Source organism: Schistocerca serialis, chromosome 1 (assembly GCF_023864345.2).
Source record: "Schistocerca serialis cubense isolate TAMUIC-IGC-003099 chromosome 1, iqSchSeri2.2, whole genome shotgun sequence".
Taxonomy (NCBI): Eukaryota; Metazoa; Arthropoda; class Insecta; order Orthoptera; family Acrididae; genus Schistocerca; species Schistocerca serialis.
In genome coordinates this window covers 312,392,853-312,411,220 of record NC_064638.1, presented here as the reverse complement: position 1 = coordinate 312,411,220, position 18,368 = coordinate 312,392,853, and the positions used below count along the sequence as shown (strand labels likewise).

The window sequence follows — 18,368 nt, the reverse complement described above, 5'->3', positions numbered from 1 at the left end:
CTTGGGTAACAGAAGAAATATTGAATTTAATTGATGAAAGGCGAAAATATAAAAATGCAGTAAATGAAGCAAGCAAAAAGGAATACAAACGTCTCAAAAATGAGATCGACAGGAAGTGCAAAATGGCTAAGCAGGGATGGCCAGAGGACAAATGTAAGGATGTAGAGGCTTATCTCACTAGGGGTAAGATAGATACTGCCTACAGGAAAATTAAAGAGACCTTTGGAGATAAGAGAACCACTTGTATGAACATCAAGAGCTCAGATGGAAACCCAGTTCTAAGCAAAGAAGGGAAAGCAAAAAGGTGGAAGGAGTATATAGAGGGTCTATACAAGGGCGATGTACTTGAGGACAATATTATGGAAATGGAAGAGGATGTAGATGAAGATGAAATGGGAGATACGATACTGCGTGAAGAGTTTGACAAAGCACTGAAAGACCTGAGTCGAAACAAGGCCCCCGGAGTAGACAACATTCCATTGGAATTACTGATGGCCTTGGGAGAGCCAGTCCTGACAAAACTCTACTATCTGGTGAGCAAGATGTATGAAACAGGCGAAATACCCTCAGACTTCAAGAAGAATATAATAATTCCAGTCCCAAAGAAAGCAGGTGTTGACAGATGTGAAAATTACTGAACTATCAGTTTAATAAGTCACAGCTGCAAAATACTAACGCGAATTCTTTACAGACGAATGGAAAACCTAGTAGATGCCGACCTCGGGGAAGATCAGTTTGGATTCCGTAGAAATGTTGGAACACGTGAGGCAATACTGACCCTACGACTTATCTTAGAAGCTAGATTAAGGAAGGGCAAACCTACGTTTCTAGCATTTGTAGACTTAGAGAAAGCTTTTGACAATGTTGACTGGAATACTCTCTTTCAAATTCTGAAGGTGTCAGGGGTAAAATACAGGCAGCAAAAGACTATTTACAATTTGTACAGAAAGCAGATGGCAGTTATAAGAGTCGAGGGGCATGAAAGGGAAGCAGTGGTCGGGAAGGGAGTGAGACAGGGTTGTAGCCTGTCCCCGATGTTTTTCAATCTGTATATTGAGCAAGCAGTGAAGGAAACAAAAGAAAAATTCGGAGTAGGTGTTAAAATCCATGGAGAAGAAATAAAATCTTTGGGGTTCACCGATGACATTGTATCTCTGTCAGAGACAGCAAAGGACTTGGAAGAGCAGTTGAACGGAATGGATTGTGTCTTGAAAGGAGGATATAAGATCAACATCAACTAAAGCAAAACAAGGATAATTGAATGTAGTCAGATTAAATCAGATAATACTGAGGGAATTAGATTAGGAATTGAGACACTTAAAGTAGTAGATGAGTTTTGCTATTTGGGGAGCAAAATAACTGATGATGGTCGAAGTAGAGAAGATATAAAATGTAGACTGACAATGGCAAGGAAAGCATTTCTGAAGAAGAGAAGTTTGTTAACATCGAGTATAGGTTTAAGTGTCAGGAAGTCGTTTCTGAAACTATTTGTATGGAGTGTAGCCATGTATGGAAGTGAAACATGGACGATAAATAGTTTGGACAAGAAGAGAATAGAAGCTTTCGAAATGTGGTGCTACAGAAGAATGCTGAAGACTAGATGGGTAGATCACATAACTAATGAGGAAGTATTGAATAGGATTGGGGAGAAGAGAAGTTTGTGGCACAACTTGACCAGAAGATGGGATCGGTTGGTAGGACATGTTCTGAGGCATCAAGGGATCACAAATTTAGCACTGGAGGGCAGCGTGGAGGGTAAAAATCGTAGAGGGAGACCAAGAGATGACTACACCAAACAGATTCAGAAGGATGTAGGTTGCAGTAGGTACTGGGAGATGAAGAAGCTTGCACAGGATAGAGTAGCATGGAGAGCTGCATCAAACCAGTCTCAGGACTGAAGACCACAACAACAACAACAACAACAACATCTCAAACACTTCTAGACACATTTGAGGTGAAGAATTTAGCTATTATTTTTAATTATATTCTATTTAAGATGCTTTCTACTGATCTTTGTTTCATACTTACAAATTATGATGCATGTAATCTCCCTAAGCAAAATTGTGTCTATAATGGTACAGCATTAAGTGATCCATAATTGTGACAATCACAATTTGAAAGAGCATTCTTTTCTTATTAAATGATGAATTTCTACAATTATTTTTTCCCTAGAAAGTATATGAATATCCAGTAAAATTTCTCATGTAAACTGATATTTTGGAGTGTGATTAAATTCAGGATCTCTTAAAGTACTAGTCTGTCACAATAAAATTAAAAGCTTTCATTGGTTCAGGGTATTCTTTGCCACTACCAGTTAGTTATAACCAGGGATAAATGCAAATAAGAGAAATGAGATGTGCATTTGCAAATTCCCTACCTGCATCAGCAGATATTAAAATTTTGTAAATTATTTGAACTGTTTAATATGCTGGAGCTATGACAGTAGGATTGTCCTTCGCTTAAATATTTGCCTGCCAACGTAGGACTTCATAATTTATTTCCATTGACTAAGAACGTAGAAGCCAGTCCTGACCGTGTTTTGGTACAATATAGCAGATTGTAATTAATGAAATGACTTTTGTGAAATTTTTTGTGGAATAATTCTGTAAAATTGGGAATTCGTACTACAAATTGTCATCACATATCGTATTTCAAAGTTTGTCATATAATTAACTTATAAAATTATGTTAATTCAGCAGTAAGTTAAATCATATTAATATGCTACATTTCTCAACTTAATAAGTGCTGAATTGTGTACTTGTAATTATATTTAGGAGTTATACTCACTGATTCTATACTGAATGTTATTTGTGGCATATATGATACACAACAGGACTTATAACATGAAGCGAAGATTCCAACTGATGGGAGCATCTCAGGAGAGCTTCCAGGTGTCTCTTTATGACAGCTTTCAGTAATTTCCTAAGTGACCTTGGTTACAGCCAATGAAACAGGGTAGCTTAGAAGTAAAGCACTAGCTGGTACAATTCAAATAGGATGCACAAGTAATTAGGTGGAAAACCAGGAAGAAGGGCATGCCATCAACTTCAACCTTCGCCAATATAGTGGCATTCCATCCCAAATGTGCAATAATAGTAACTTAATACTATAGTTATTATTATTATTATCATCATCATCATCATCATCAATCACGTGTAATGAACAAAGATGAAAATGGTAATACTGACAGATTTCTTTTAACTTTCAACTGCAAAGTAATTATTCTTGCAAATATCAGCACTGGCACAAGATTTTATAATAAGCAGAGTAGTTATTCTTTGGAAATCCAAGGATGTCTGCAACCACACAGATCATTACCTATTGCCAAGGTAGCATGGCCAATAAACACACAACATTTTTGATTTCCAATGGATGTTATGTGTGAAACTTTCTGGTAGATTAAAACTGTGTGCCAGACCAAGACTCAATCTCCGGACCATTGCCTTTTGCAGGCAAGTGCTCTAATGACTGAGCTACCCAAGCATGACTGATGAGCCATCCTCACAGCTTTATTCCTGCCAGTACCTTGTCTCCTATCTTCCAAACTTTCACAGAAGCTCTCATGCAAAACTTGCAGAACTAGTACCCCGAGAAGAAAGGATATTGCGGAAAAAGGGCTTAACCACAGTCTGGGGGATGTTTCCAGAATGAAATTTTCACTCTGCAGCACAGGATGCACTGATCTGAAACTCCCTGGCAGATTAAAACTGTGTGCCAGATTGAGGCTTGAACTCAGGATCTTTGCCTTTTGCAGGCAAGTGCTCTACCGACTGAGCCACCCAAGCACAACTGACGACCAGTCCTCAGTCCTCGCAGGGTTTAACTTTCTAGGAAGTTTCATATCTGTGCACACTGCACTACAGAGTGAAAATTTCATTCTGGAAACATTCCGCAGGCTGTGGGCTAAGCTATATCTCTCCAATATCCTTTCTTCCAGGAGTGCTAGTTCTGCAACTTTCACATAAGAGCTTCTGTGAAGTTTGGAGGGTAGGAGACAAGGTACTGGTGGAAGTAAAGCTGTGAGCATGGTTTGTTAATCATGCTTAGGCAGCTCCGTCATTAGAGCACTTGCTCACGAACTGCAAAGGTCCCAAGTTTGACTTTCAGTCTGGCACATAATTTCAAGCTACCAGGAAGTTTCATATCAGCACTCATTCCGCTGCAGATATAAAATTTCATTCAGGAAGCATTTTTCAAAATGCATGGATTGCAAATGTACATCATGAGATGAATAAGCTACAAATTCACATGTAGCTGTTTAATTGTCTTATTATTTCAAAATAGATACACCTTTTGTGGAGGCATACTAGTTGGCTTCTACACACGTTTTGCATTTCAGATGAGACAGTATTTATATATTTAGTAATATCAATATATATACTATTACATGTTATTAATATTTGCTCTTTTATATCTGATGATGACATAAACTGATATTGGTAGTGCTAATAAAAGAGAGTTAAACAGCTGCATTTCATGCATTTAATAAAATAACCACTCCAGTCCAGCCACGGATGTGAGGATTTTTTTCATATCTCCTACCCTACTAGTGGGTTCTAGCCTTGTGTGGATTTGTTAAGTACCTTCGCAGCCTTTGATGTACATAGCAAGGTCCCATGCCCCAAGTTTAGGTATACTGACATCCATAGAGAAAAAAGAAAACAGTTTAGTTTTGCAGCGATTTGAATTTTTCATCAATTTTTGCTCCTGAAAAATTATACAGGTGACCCAGTTATGTTCTAGAAGGAACAAATAAATTCATGACATGATCTTCAGCGAACTGATTTGTATATCCTCAAACTTTCCGATGAAACAATCTTGAAGGTCCTGTAGGATACATGAAATTTATCACTGCATCATTCTCCTCAGAAGAGTGTTTGCAAATGCTGACAGTCTAGCAGTCGTTCACACACACACACACACACACACACACACACACACACACACACACGTGACATGCTGCCCTGGTTGCAGTGTTGAAACCACGAAACATGGGGGCTCTCCAATTTGTACAGATGTTTTGCCAACAAATGACAACAAGCCTCCAACACTCTCTTCTTCCCCTCCAATCTGACTGCAACAAACTGATGATTTTCTCTAGCTCCAGCAACTCTTAATTCAAAGAACTTTCTTGACTGATAACGTCTTGCTGGTTCAGTTGTGGCCTTCTCAACAAACATGAACTCAATTTTTCTCAAGTTCACACAATACGTACAAATCCAAAGGCATGATTTAGTTTACCTCTGTGTGCCCTAAGTCAGTTCTTCTATCCAGTCATTTTACAGTACCCCCAATTCCATCACTCACAGATCTTCCTTTAGTTGTTACAAAAGATTCCTCTCAACATTTACTCTTGAATCAAAGTATGCGAGGTGTCTGCACAAATTGGTAATGCTTAAATGTCAATACTAGGCTGCAGATCCATCGCCTAAGTAAATGATCTCCAGCATCTTTGTCACTTTTTGTTTTGAATAAATCCTAAAATTTTATAAAAAAGAAGTGAACTGCAGCTGTATCATACCTTAGGCGATGCCTTTTGCACTATATTTTCAACTAATAAGATAACAGTGGCATCCACAGTAAATTGATTGCTTTCCCAGGGAAAATGTTGGACATTATTCTGAACAGCAAAGGAATAATTTTCTTCAAAGTCAAGCACTGCAGTTGCATCATGAGCCTTAAAGGTATTGTTACTCAGTTTTAAAGTGCTGTGTTGGATTTTTTGATAAAGTGTGGTAGATGGTCAGGTCAGTGATTTTTTTGATGATGTCTGTGGACAAAACCATTTACTGGTAGTTACTTGGTTTCAAGTGAGGGCAGTTACTTGCTTTCAAGTGACTATCATTTGAATCCACTATTTGTACTCCATAGTTTTTACAGGATCAGTGTCCCTGTACAGCTCAATAAAGTATCATTCAAGTGCACTTCTTCCAGGAATGCTCTCACACTGATGCAAGGCACAAGCTATTGTTACAATACTGCACACTGTCAGAAGCATCAAGAATTTATAGTTCTTGTCAACAAAAGCATCAGCTTGACATTTTGGAGAATTCTGCAAGCACATGGCGGTTGGTGGTGAGTGAGGGGCACCTGAGGAACCAACAGTGACACATCATTTTGGCTCATTTCATAGGATTTAGGAAAGTAATTTCTTGGGCACATTTCTTTTTATAAATAATGAACATATTTTTCAAACTGCTTTTGCTGGCAAAATTACAATAACTGTGAATATTATGTTGCAATTTTTTTCAGTTTTAACCTACAATTCATAATCAATAAATTATGACCAGAGTCCTCATCTGTCCCTGGGATTGTCTAATAGTTTAAAATTTGGCTCCAAAACCACTGTCTTACCATTATATAATCAAACTGAAACTTTCCAATGTCTCCAAGTCTCTTCCACGTAGACAACCTTCTTTCATGAATCTTAAACCAAGTGTTAGTGATGATTAACTTATGTTCTTTGCAATTCTACCAGGCAGCTTCCTCTTTCACTCCTTTGTCCATATTTTCGTACTATTTTTCCTTCACTCCCTCTTGCTACTACTGAATTCCAGTCACTCAAAACAATTCAGTTTTCCTCTCTCCTAACTGTTGGAATAATTTTCTTTGTCTCATCATACATTCTTTCAGTCTCTTCATCATCTGCAGAACTAGCTGGCATATAATTCACACTATATCTAACTTCAAGCTATCCATTTCCCTTTTCAAGTTTTCTAGCCTATATACTTGATTAAGGGATCTAACATTCCACATTCTGATCTGCAGAATGCCAGTTTTGTTTTTCCATATGATGACATCATACTGAGTATTTCTTGCCCAGAGCTCTAAATGGAGTACTAACTTATCTCTGAAATATTTTATGCAGAAGGATCCATTACCAATTAGCCATATAGCAGAGCTGCATGTTCTTGGAAAAAATAACAACTTGTATCACATTCAAAGTAAGTGATCTTTAAAATTTTGTATGTTAAAAGTAATATCTAGTTCCTGCTTGTGTTAACCATGAATTGAAAAGCATTCTTTTCTCTACAAGATATCAAATTTTTGGAAAGTAGAAAAAAATGCTTGTACAAATTCAGTGTGTTTGTTGTTGACCTATAATTCCCACTGGAGGTTGTAAAATGTTGTGAGACTTTTCTCCTGAACAAAATGAATCATTCTAGCTTGAAGTTCAGCGATGAATCTGCAATTTGTCTTCACTTACTGACAAAATTATAATCACTGCAAATTTTATGCTTCAAGCCTTTTTCAGAGAAGGATAGCAACATTTTAAAAAAAATGAGGCTAACTAATGAAACTCTGGCAAACCAGCTACAAAAATTCAGTAATCATAATTTATTTGGGAAAAAGTGTGTTCAAATTGTCATGTGGAACTTTGTATCAAATTAGTTTCTGTTACAGCATCAGCATCATTTGATGAAGATGTGCAAGTGTAAGCATGTGAAATATTTAACAGCAGTTCAAGTTTTTTTTTTCTTTTGAACTTCTTAAAATTTAGGGTTCATTTAACATGATTTAAATTATTATGCCAGATACAAAGTTATTCATCCACAAAACGTAATACATAGTCAAGCAGTATCTGCCAGTGGCTTGTATCCTAATTGGTTACAGCAGCCAGTAGTTTCAAAAAAACAGTCACACACATATTGCTGTGATTATACTCAGCTGCTGTCAGTCATGAGGGGAAAACAATGCACATTTCTACTCATGATGAGAAAATTCATATTCTCGTAATTGCATCAAGGAGTGCAAAAGATTTCAGGATGATTTTGTGTCTATGGGATAGTGATTAAAACAAATGTAAATTGAGAAGTGAAAAAGGTGTGCTAGTAGCACCAGAGGAAAAGATAGCATAAAGTTAATTCTGATTGACTACAGAATTGAGCACTTGAATTTTTTGCGGATGGTGAGTCCCATAGGCTCTGCCTTGGGACAAGCGTCTTTGTTTCTGCCAGAACTGATAGAGTAAAATTTCAGAATTATAAACAACTCCTGCTGCAGCAGTGATTGACTGAAACATGATTAAGGAATACAGTACAAGAGAAATGAGTAGCTTTGAGAGATGAAACAGTGAAAGCAGCAGGATTCACATAGGTAATCTGTACTAAGCTTTCTGAATATTTTAGTATTATTTGCAGCAATTAACATGCTTCCACTACTGTCATCCATCCCCTCTCTGCAATATGGATTCCATGTGGGATTTAAATTTTCCAAATTTCTGGTTTGAGGTAGCTTTCTGTTCCTAGCACCACGTGGGCATTATTTCAGTTGTACACCATGAACCAAAGGCAAGAGAGCTCATTGTCATCAGAGAACCACTCACTGTAATATGCTAGCACAGCAGTACACAACAGCATCCACTTAGGTGCCGAAGCCCACTTGACATTTGGTGGCCAGCATGTTACTGAAACTAGGGACACTTTGCCTTGTGTTGCACATAACATCTGTGGCAATCACAATACAACAAACCCACTCTGGTGCATATAAATACTGGAAGTCCAGCCAGGCTGGTCAGCGGATCAGCGAGTCATCGTGTTAGTCTCTGTTGTAGTGTAGGCTTCTGCCATGAGGCCACCACTGCTCAACAGACATCCTGACAGGACCACCTGCCAGGGAGCCCAGCCACAGCACCGATGGGTCAAGGGTTGAATTAAGGCCCTCCCAGCCACAAAGCCACTGGGCATCCACCAGTCCCAAATAGCGTCTGCCAGATGCAGGCCTGGGTTCACAGCCAGATGCCTACATCATCTCATACCATGCCAACTACAGCTAAACTTACCTACAATCTAGCCCTGCTGTAGCACCTTGCCCTGCAGCTGAGTAAGCACCACTGGCCACGTGTGTGTGCAGAAGTCACAAGGTTCCCTCACTATCATGCTGAGCTCTACATAGCAGCAGGTGGCTAACTAACCTCTACACATCATGCACTACAGTCCATGCGAACAATGTCCACCACCCAGTGCCTACATGACTGACCACAAGTTACTGGTATACACTACTGTGAAGTAAATACAGATTTCTGTTGACAACTATCTGTTTTGATTTTCCATGGCCCACCAATCTCCACCAGATAACACCCACACCCATTACAACACTGACAGGTGAGATTAGCTCTGACAGCTTTCCATGGAAATTTATCTTTGCCTTCATGCTGAGATAGACAGTCTCCTATATCATCTATATGCATCACACACTATGGTCCACCTGTACTATGCCCACCACCCAGCACCCACCTGAAGCAGACATGAGTTAATGGTATACACTGTTGGGAAGTAAATAATTGTTTCTACTGACAACTAGCTGCATTTGACTCACTAAGCTTCACCAGAGGACATCCAGACCTGTTACACCATTTATAGATGAGATTATCTATGACACTTTTAGTGCCACTCTCTACAAGTAATGGGGCTAGTATTCTACCCTCTCTGAAATCAGGACTGATGAGAGGCTTCTCTACCCAAAACCCCACGTGTGCACACCAGCTGTTCTCTGCTACCTAAGTAGCCACTTTAAGCATGTAATACACACCTGACCAATTAAAAGGGTCCTATGTAGTAACAAAGTAATAAACAAAACCTATCTAAGCCACAAAAATATGGCTTTATTCATAATCTGTGAACAAAAACAGCAAAACCTCTCAGAGCTCCACAAGACACAGAACAACTGATGTGTATGATACAAAACAGAATAACATAGGGAGATCAGTCAGCTCTGTGCATTTACATCTGTGCGAGCTCCCAGTAGATGGTGTGGCAGAAAATGGTGTGGCAGAAATTGCATTGTGTGTATGCCTCCCACAGGCAGGCTCCAGTGGTCATCCTTCACTGATATCGTTGGCAGTCAACTCAAACACACACATGTGGTGACACAACACTTGGCACACTCACACTCACAAGCACTAGTAGCAGAATACAGCACACCTCCCCCTTATGCACACCCAGGTGATGGAGGAGATGCTGGCAGCCCAACGAGGGACTCATCCACTGCCTCCGGAGTAGTGGCAGCCAGTGCTGACAGAGGGGACAGGATGATATGCCCAGTGGGCACCAGAGCAAAGTGTTGGATTGTATGGGAACACAGGTAAGAACAGGGGTGGTGGGCACACATGGTGCTGACGACAGCACCAGAGAGGAGAGTGGCTTTGCCATCTCTACATTGTCACCAGGCAGTGTGGAGGAGATGGGGTGGACCCACTGGCAAGGGGGCCAGCAGAGGCAGTCCAACCAGAACAGCATGCTGCAGCAACAGACCTGAAGCGAGAGACGGACATGAGCCCAGCCCCAGGAAGATGGAACCCAAGGGCACCACACATGAAGGAGGAAGCTAAAGGGACAGGGACACCTCCTCAGCAGGTTATGACAGGCCTGAGGCAGAGGGTGGCAGGGCTGACTGCAGAGACAGGGGCCACACCCAAAAACTTGTAGCTTCTGGCAACGAGTGGGGTTGCAACTGATGAAATTGGTGTTCCACCATTCTGTCAGCTGTACAGATGCCACAAAGACTGCATCCCTGCTGGCGGGCAACAGTTGTCAGTGTTCACTTGGGCGGCAGGTGATCAAACCACACCAGCGACCCCTGTGTAAAGTGACCATATGAACCTGACTGCAGCCATGAAGCAACTCAGTTGGGCTCTGCTCCCCCATAGGTATGAAGCAATAGGTGCACACAAAACAGAGAAGGACGTCATCCAGCAAAAAATCCACAACAAACTTTTTCATTTAGGATTTGAACCTGTGCGCTAGTTGTTCCGCCCCACCATTTGATTGACGATGGAATGATGGAGCCATAATGTGATGGGAACAAACTAATTGAAAGGTGTAAGAAACAAACTGGGTCCCATTATTAGAAACTAAGATATAAGAAAAAAGAATAAAAATAAAAAAATCTCAAAAGCTTACGAATTGCGACCTCACCCAATGTTGACACACACCAGAGGATGTAAGGAAAAATGGGAAAATGCATCCACAAACGAGGGCCAATAGGAATTCAATAAGGGACCTGCAAAGTCTATATGAATGCATTCCCATGGCTGATGGGGAGTTGGCCAGGGGGACAAGGATGCCCTAGGTGCTGCCTATTGTTAGGAGCACTACTCACAAGCTGCAACAAAATGGACAATTTCACCATCAATCTCTGGCCAAAAAATGCATCCCCCAGCTAACAGTTTAGTGCACAAAACTTCCCACTGGCCCTGGTGGAGAATGTGTAGAACCTTGCTCCATAACACTTCAGGAATAACTACTGTGGGAGAGAGCTCTCCTGTGGACAACAGCAAACCATCATCAAAAACAGAGACACAATACTATAAGGAAAAACAGTTGAACAGGGGATACAAACTCTGACCCAGAGCTTTATCTGGCCAGCCTTGCTGAACAAACTGAACCATCTGACGGAAAACCTGGTTAGTGGCAATGGCAGCGACTAAGCACAAGCCCATAACTTGGAAACTGGCACCCTTGGCCTGCATTTCATTATCAAGATGGAAGCAAAGCAACTCGTCATGATCAAAGCTGGAATCAGGATCCACAGGAAGACAGGACAAGGTGTCCGTATTGGTGTGTTTAGATGTAGGTCAAAAATGGATTTCACAATTGTAGCAAGACAAAACAGCACCCAGAATTGTAGGCAGTGTGTTATCTTGTCAGGGAAAGAAATGCAAGGGTTAAACAAGGCAAGGCAAGTGTATATGGTCAGTAATAAGGCAAAACTTGAAGCCATATGGAAAAACATGAAATTTTTGTAGAGCACAGACGATGGCAAGAGCCTCTTTTTCACCTGAGGGTAATGTTGCTGGGATTGAATGAGAGATTTAGAGCTGAAAACAAGAGATCGTTCAGAGCCGCTGGCATATTAGTGTGCTAGGACCATGTCGAGGCTATATTTTGAGGCATCAGTCACCAAAACTGTGTGCTGGTCTGGAGAGAATGTAGCTTAACATGGGGCCAAAAATAGTTTGGATTTCAACATTTGAAAAGAACATCCACAGTCCAAGCTCCAGCAAAAAAGTACATTCATCTGTAACAAGGCATGCAAAGGTGGGCCAATGTAGCTGCCCTTGGCAGGAGTTCATAGCATTCGGTTATCTCCCCTATGAAGGCCGGAAGCTCCTTTATGGATGAGGGCCGAGGCATAGACTAAAGAGTGGAAATGTGGTCTGGCAGAGGGTGAACCTCATCCCATGAGACCTCAAACCCCAAATAAACAATAGAAGGTTGAAGAAACTGAGATTTCTTGAGGTTACACCATTAGCCTGTGGACTGTAAGACAGAAAACAAAGGGTGCAAATTTTTCAAATGATCAGCCATGGAGGAGCCTATGACAACAATATTGTCCAGATAATTCATGCAACCCGGGACAGGCATAGTCAATTGCTCTAAAAACCACTGGAAAGTAGCAGGTGTGCTATCCACAGCAAAATGAAGGTGCAAATATTGATAAAGACCAAAAGCAGTATTCAAAACCACAAGAGACTCTTCGTCCACAGGAACCTGCAGATATGTTTCAGACAAATCGATTTTAGAAAAGTATTGGCCACCTGATATTTTTCCCCCACAGTTTCTCTTGGTGCAGGAGATGATGTGTACCTGTAATCAACTGTGCATTGACAGTAGTACTGAAGTTTCCCCAATGGCTTCTGTGCTACAACCATCGGAGATGATCATTCACTAGCCATAATAGGTTGCACCACCCTTTCAGATTTAAGTCTGTCCAATTCTTCTTTCACTTGATTTTTCAGGGATATGGGAATAGAATGCACATGACAAAACTGAGGCCAAGCTGTGGATTTCAAATAAATATGACCAGAAAAATTTGTAGCACACCCTACACCTTCCAAGTATAAGCCCAAAAACTCCTCACAAACTGTTGTCCAACTGAAAATACGGTACCTGCTCAGACACAATGTGAACTACATCAGTGACAGAAAATCCAAATGTCTGAAATGTGTCCATCCTGAACAAGTTCTCAACACTGGCATCAACAACCACCAAAAATCTAATTGAACAAACCACTGACTTGTAAGAGGCAGATTCACGGTAAATTGTTCCAACAACACAATGTTCTGTTTGTTGTGACTGATCAGCTTCCACGTAACATGTGTCAAACGCATTGAGCCTAAACTCACATAGGTTTGAGAATTCAATAAAATTACTGCAGCACCTGTGTCAACCTGTACCCAGAGCACTTGACAAAAAGCACTTAATTCGATAAACAACTTGTGGAAAGTCAAGAGCATTGGAGTCACACAGTTTATGTCTATGTCCATATCCTGGGAACCTTCAGCGAACAATGCCCTTCTTCTAGCATAATTACAAGCAGCCCAGTGCCTAGGGCATGCTGAACCCCATGCTAGACAAAACAGAAAGGACAAGATGGAAACAGAGACTGCTGATGCTGCAGTATTTGTGGCTGTTTGACCCAGCCTTATTCTGCTTGGTGCTAAGCCCACATGTTTACTGCTGCCACTGCCGCTTCCTCGTGCAAGATGTCTGTTGTCCTTGTGGACACATCTTGTGACACTACTGCCACATTTCCCCATACTTCAATTTGGTCACCCATTGCCTGAGAAGCTTCAAAAGATTGTGCTATTTGCACAAAACTTTTGCCAACAGTAGGTTTCCATAGAGTAAAGCCTCCCGGCACTCTTCTTTGTCTGGAGCTAAACAGTTAATTGTGTCATGCACAATAGAGCCTGCATAAGAGTCATTATGGTCATCAATAATGAACTGACACTTATGGCTAAGGCCATGAATTTCAGCCGCCCAGGCCCTGTATGACTGGTTTGGTTTTTTGCAGCATCGCAGAATTCCGACTCACACTGTTATGGCACGTTCATTTGCAATAGTAGTTGGAAAATAAACTGCACATGTGATAAAAAGTAAGAGCTGAAACTTCCTGGCAGATTAAAACTGTGTGCAGGACCGAGACTCGAACTCGGGACCTCTGCCTTCCACGGGCAAGTGCTCCACCATCTGAGCTACCAAAGCACGACTCACACCCTGTCCTCACTGCTACAATTCTGCCAGTACCTCATCTCCTACCTTCCAAACTTCACAGAAGCTCTCCTGTGAACCTTGCAGAACTAGCACTCCTGGAAGAAAGGATATTGCGAAGATGTGGCTTAGCCACAGCCTGGGAGAAGTTTCCAGAATGACATTCTCACTCTGCAGTAGAGTGTGCGCTGACATGAAATTTCCTGGCAGATTCAAACTGGGTGCCGGACCGAGAGTGCTAGAGAGAGCTTCTGTGAAGTTTGGAATGTAGGAGATGAGGTATTGGTAGAACTGAAGCTGTGAGCACTGGGTGTGAGTCATGCTTGGGTAGCTCAGATGGTAGAGCACTTGCCCGCGGAAGGCAAAGGTCCCAAGTTCGAGTCTTGGTCTGGCACACATTTTTAATCTGCCAGGAAGTTTCATATCAGTACACACTCTGCTGCAGAGTGAAAATCTCATTCTAAAACTAAGAGCCATTGATTCTTGTAAAGAGGCAAGCAAACACAGTAATTGATACCTTAAGTGGAATCCATGACAGGAAGACGGCTTTGCACAAATTCGAGTCTGTCACAATGAAAGCCAAAAATTGCTGTCTGAGTCTTTTTTCATAAACTTCCCAATCCTCAGCTGAATCATCATAAGGAGGAAAATTAGGTGGTAGGATTCCGGTGAAATGGTATCCTGTCTGTTAATGGAAGCCAACAAAATGATCACAGCTGAAGTAAGCTCTTCAATCAGGGAGAGTAGTATGGCAGACATACTGAATAAACCTCATGAAATCACATTTAAAGATTGCACACGCAGAACCTACCCCATCCTTTGTCAATTGTGTAGTAACCAAGTAATACAAAAAATTAATACAAGACACTATTTTCCTAACAATGATTATCAAACTTATACTCTGCACTTGTCCTAGCCTTTCAGTCCCAACAGACAAGGTGTCCCACGCTGGCTCTCAGCAATGTGCAAGACCTGAAATCTGTCTTTAAGGCATAAAGGGTCAGCCATGTAACCAGTATTCATTTTTGTGTTCTGCCCAGAGATTCAGGACAGCGACACCATTCACTATGCAATCTAAAGTAAATGTGAACTGGACAGGTCGACAGTATCGGAAGGCATTTATGAAACCAGGGTTCCCAAGGGACATCAGAGAAAATGGAGGTGCCACAGTTTTTGCCATGAGAGTGTCATCAGCACTGCAGCCTAAATCCTGATGAATGCCCAATTCAGCTAACAACAGTTTCTAGGCATTGGCCAATTCACTTTGCATATGAACACAATAGATCGAGTTCTTGGCCTGAGCTGCCAGAGTTAGTGGTCGTGTGTGTGTGTGTGTGTGTGTGTGTGTGTGTGTGTGTGTTTTTCCTTTTCCAACAAAGGCTGTAAGCTTATGTGTAAGTGTTATTTAATTGTGCCTGTCTGCAACTTAGAATGTTATAGTTATGGTAAGTAGCAATCTATCTTTCCCTACATTGTTGATATCCCTACCTAGGATTTTCAGTGTTTGATTTTGCCGAACAGCTTTTCTTCCATCCTACAATCCCGTGATGTTTTCCTTTGTACTATTTTCTGCAGCATTACTCTTCTGCACCTGTTCTTTTTCTTCTTTCCTGTGTTTTTAGACTGTCCTCCAAACCGCATCTACTTCTGAGCCACACTGTTATCAATAATCATTCACGCACAACACAGTCTTCATGATCATTCGGAATGTTGATGCAGCATCTGATGCCTCTGTTTTTTTTCTCTGATAGTTGTAATTTTATTTATTACTACCGGTCCCACTTCACCCTTTGTCTTGACATACTTCAGTGTTTTGTTTTCCACACCTGTTCATGCCACACAAACTTGGATCCTCAACCTAACACATCCCCATTCCCCTCTCTTCCCTTGTTGCAACACACACACACACACACACACACACACACACACACACACACACACACACACACTCTCTTCCGTATCGCACCCATTCCTTTTCTCCCACATTTCGGTGCATTTTTAAAGTATTTGCGTGTATTTTTACATAGTTTTGTGAGGTTTTGCACATTTTTGCGTACTTGTGCATGTTTTTGCGTGTCTTTACATGTCTGTTCTCTATCCAGCTCCTCTCACAACCATCAAGACCTATTTGGCCCATTTCTGGGTTATTCCCATTTCCTTTACATCATTTATGCTACAATGGACCCCTGCTACATCTTTCTGCAAAAAAGTGACATTCTGCCTGACCTGCCAGAGTTAACAGTCAATGTGTTTGGGAGGTGTGCTTTCTTGTGTAAACGAATGATGTGTGTGTTTCTCTTTTCTGACAAAGGCTGTGGCCAAAAGCTTATGTGTAGGTATCTTTTAACTGTGCCTGTCTGCAACTTGGCTGAAAGACTATGTGTAACTGTCTTTTATTGTGCCTATCTGCAACTCATCGTGTTATCTTTATGGTAAGTAGCAATCTCTCCTACGCTACATTTTTTATATTCTTATCTGAAGTTTCCATTGTTTGATTTCATCACAGCCTATAGAGAGAGTCTAGACAGCAAGTACACTAAACTGCCTCATCCATCTGTTGCGAGCCCTATAGCCTCCTGAGTTGCCATACATAAGCACTAATGTTCGGTGTCCCCAGTGAAAGGATATAAAATGTGATGAAAGATACCCACAGCCCATGGCCTTTTATGTGGTATACACTAAGGTGACAAAAGTCATGCGATAGCAATATGCACATATACAAATGGTGGTAGTACTGTGTACACAAGGTATAAAAGAGCAGTGCATTAATAGAACAGTCATTTGTACTAAAGTGAGTCATGCGGAAAGGTTTCCGATGTGATTATGGCTGCACAACAGGATTTAACAACTTTGAATGCAGAATGGTAGATGGAAATAAGTGTATGGAACATTCTGTTTCCGAGATCATTAGGGGATTAAATATTCCTCTCATTTTGGACAATGTAGCTGCCATCACCTTCATTTAATGACACAGATGAGTGGCATCTGCACAGGGTTCTATTGCTAACAGACTAGCAACACTGCATGAAATAACCACAAAAACCAATGAGTGACATTGGACAAACGTATCTGTTTGGACAGTGCAGCAAATTTTGCTAATAACGGGCTATGGTAGCAAACAACCAATGTGAGTGGCTTTGTTAACAGCATGACATTGCCTCTACATGCAGCCCCTCTCCTTGTCTTGTGATGATATCACTTGGATCCTAGATTACTGGAAAAATGTGGCCTCATTAGATGAGTACCAATTTCAGCTGGTAAGAGCAGATGGTAGGGTTTGAGTGTGGTGCAGACCCAAGTTGTGAACAAGGCACTGTGCATGCTGGTTGTGACTCCATAATGGCCTGGGCTGTGTTTACATGGAATGGATTTGGTCCTCTGGTATAACTGAACTGGTCAGTTATTTACTATTTAAAACAGTCTTGATCATGATTTTTGATAAATAAATCGTGATCAAGACTGTTTTTAATAGTAAATATTTGTAAGACAATGATCACTGCCACTCCCATAATGTATTCAGAACTGATCAATGACTGGAAATGTTTATGTTTGACTATCTGAAGACCATTTGCAGCCATTCATGGACTTCATGATCCCAAGCAAAGATGGAATTTTTAGGGATGACAATTCACTATGTCACTGGGCCACAGTTGTTCGCAATTGGTTTGAAGAACGTTCTGGACAGTTCAAGCTAATGGTTTAGCCATCCTGATTGCCCAACATAAATCCCATCAAACATTTATATGGCATAATAGAGAGGTCAGTTATTGAACAAAATCCTGCACTGGCAGCATTTTCAAGATTATGGGTTGCTATAGAGGCAGCAGTATTTCTGCAGGGGACTTCCAATGACTTGCTGAGTCCATGTTAAGACAAGCTGCTGCACTAAGCTGGGTGGAAGGAGGTCCAACAATATTAGGTGGTATCCCATGACTTTTGTCACCTCAGTGTGTACTGTATCCCTATCATACAGTCATGTGCCATAGTGTTGCCACTGCACATGTCATCACAATGTCTCATAGAAATTTTTTCCAGGTACACCATTTTCAAAAATGTGTCATCAGGTTTTAAGATATCTAGAGTCACCAAGTTCAACAGTTTGTCATCAGTTTCAAAGGCAAGCTATCAGGATTGATGTATCAAGACAGTTATTTCAGATGTGTAAAATTCTGATATTATAATTCAATGGTTTAAAGTTAACCCTCAAGAAGACCTATTCACATTTCCTTAATACCACTCTTAATGTATTCTGCCACTTGTTTGGCCTCTTGAATCTTACAACTGTCTTGTCACACACTTGATTTTTTGAATACTACGTATTTAACCCTGACTTTGCTAAATCGTGTTAACTTTCTGACACACCACGATAATACT

The 18,368-nt window shown here is 40.9% G+C and overlaps 1 protein-coding gene across 4 annotated transcripts in view; it reads right to left on the bottom strand.

Annotated features, from left to right (window-relative positions):
- The window catches only part of LOC126469618 (citramalyl-CoA lyase, mitochondrial-like), a 204,096-nt gene that overhangs the window by 54,206 nt on the left and 131,522 nt on the right, over positions 1-18,368 (bottom strand). The gene's annotated exons all lie outside the window — the stretch shown is intronic.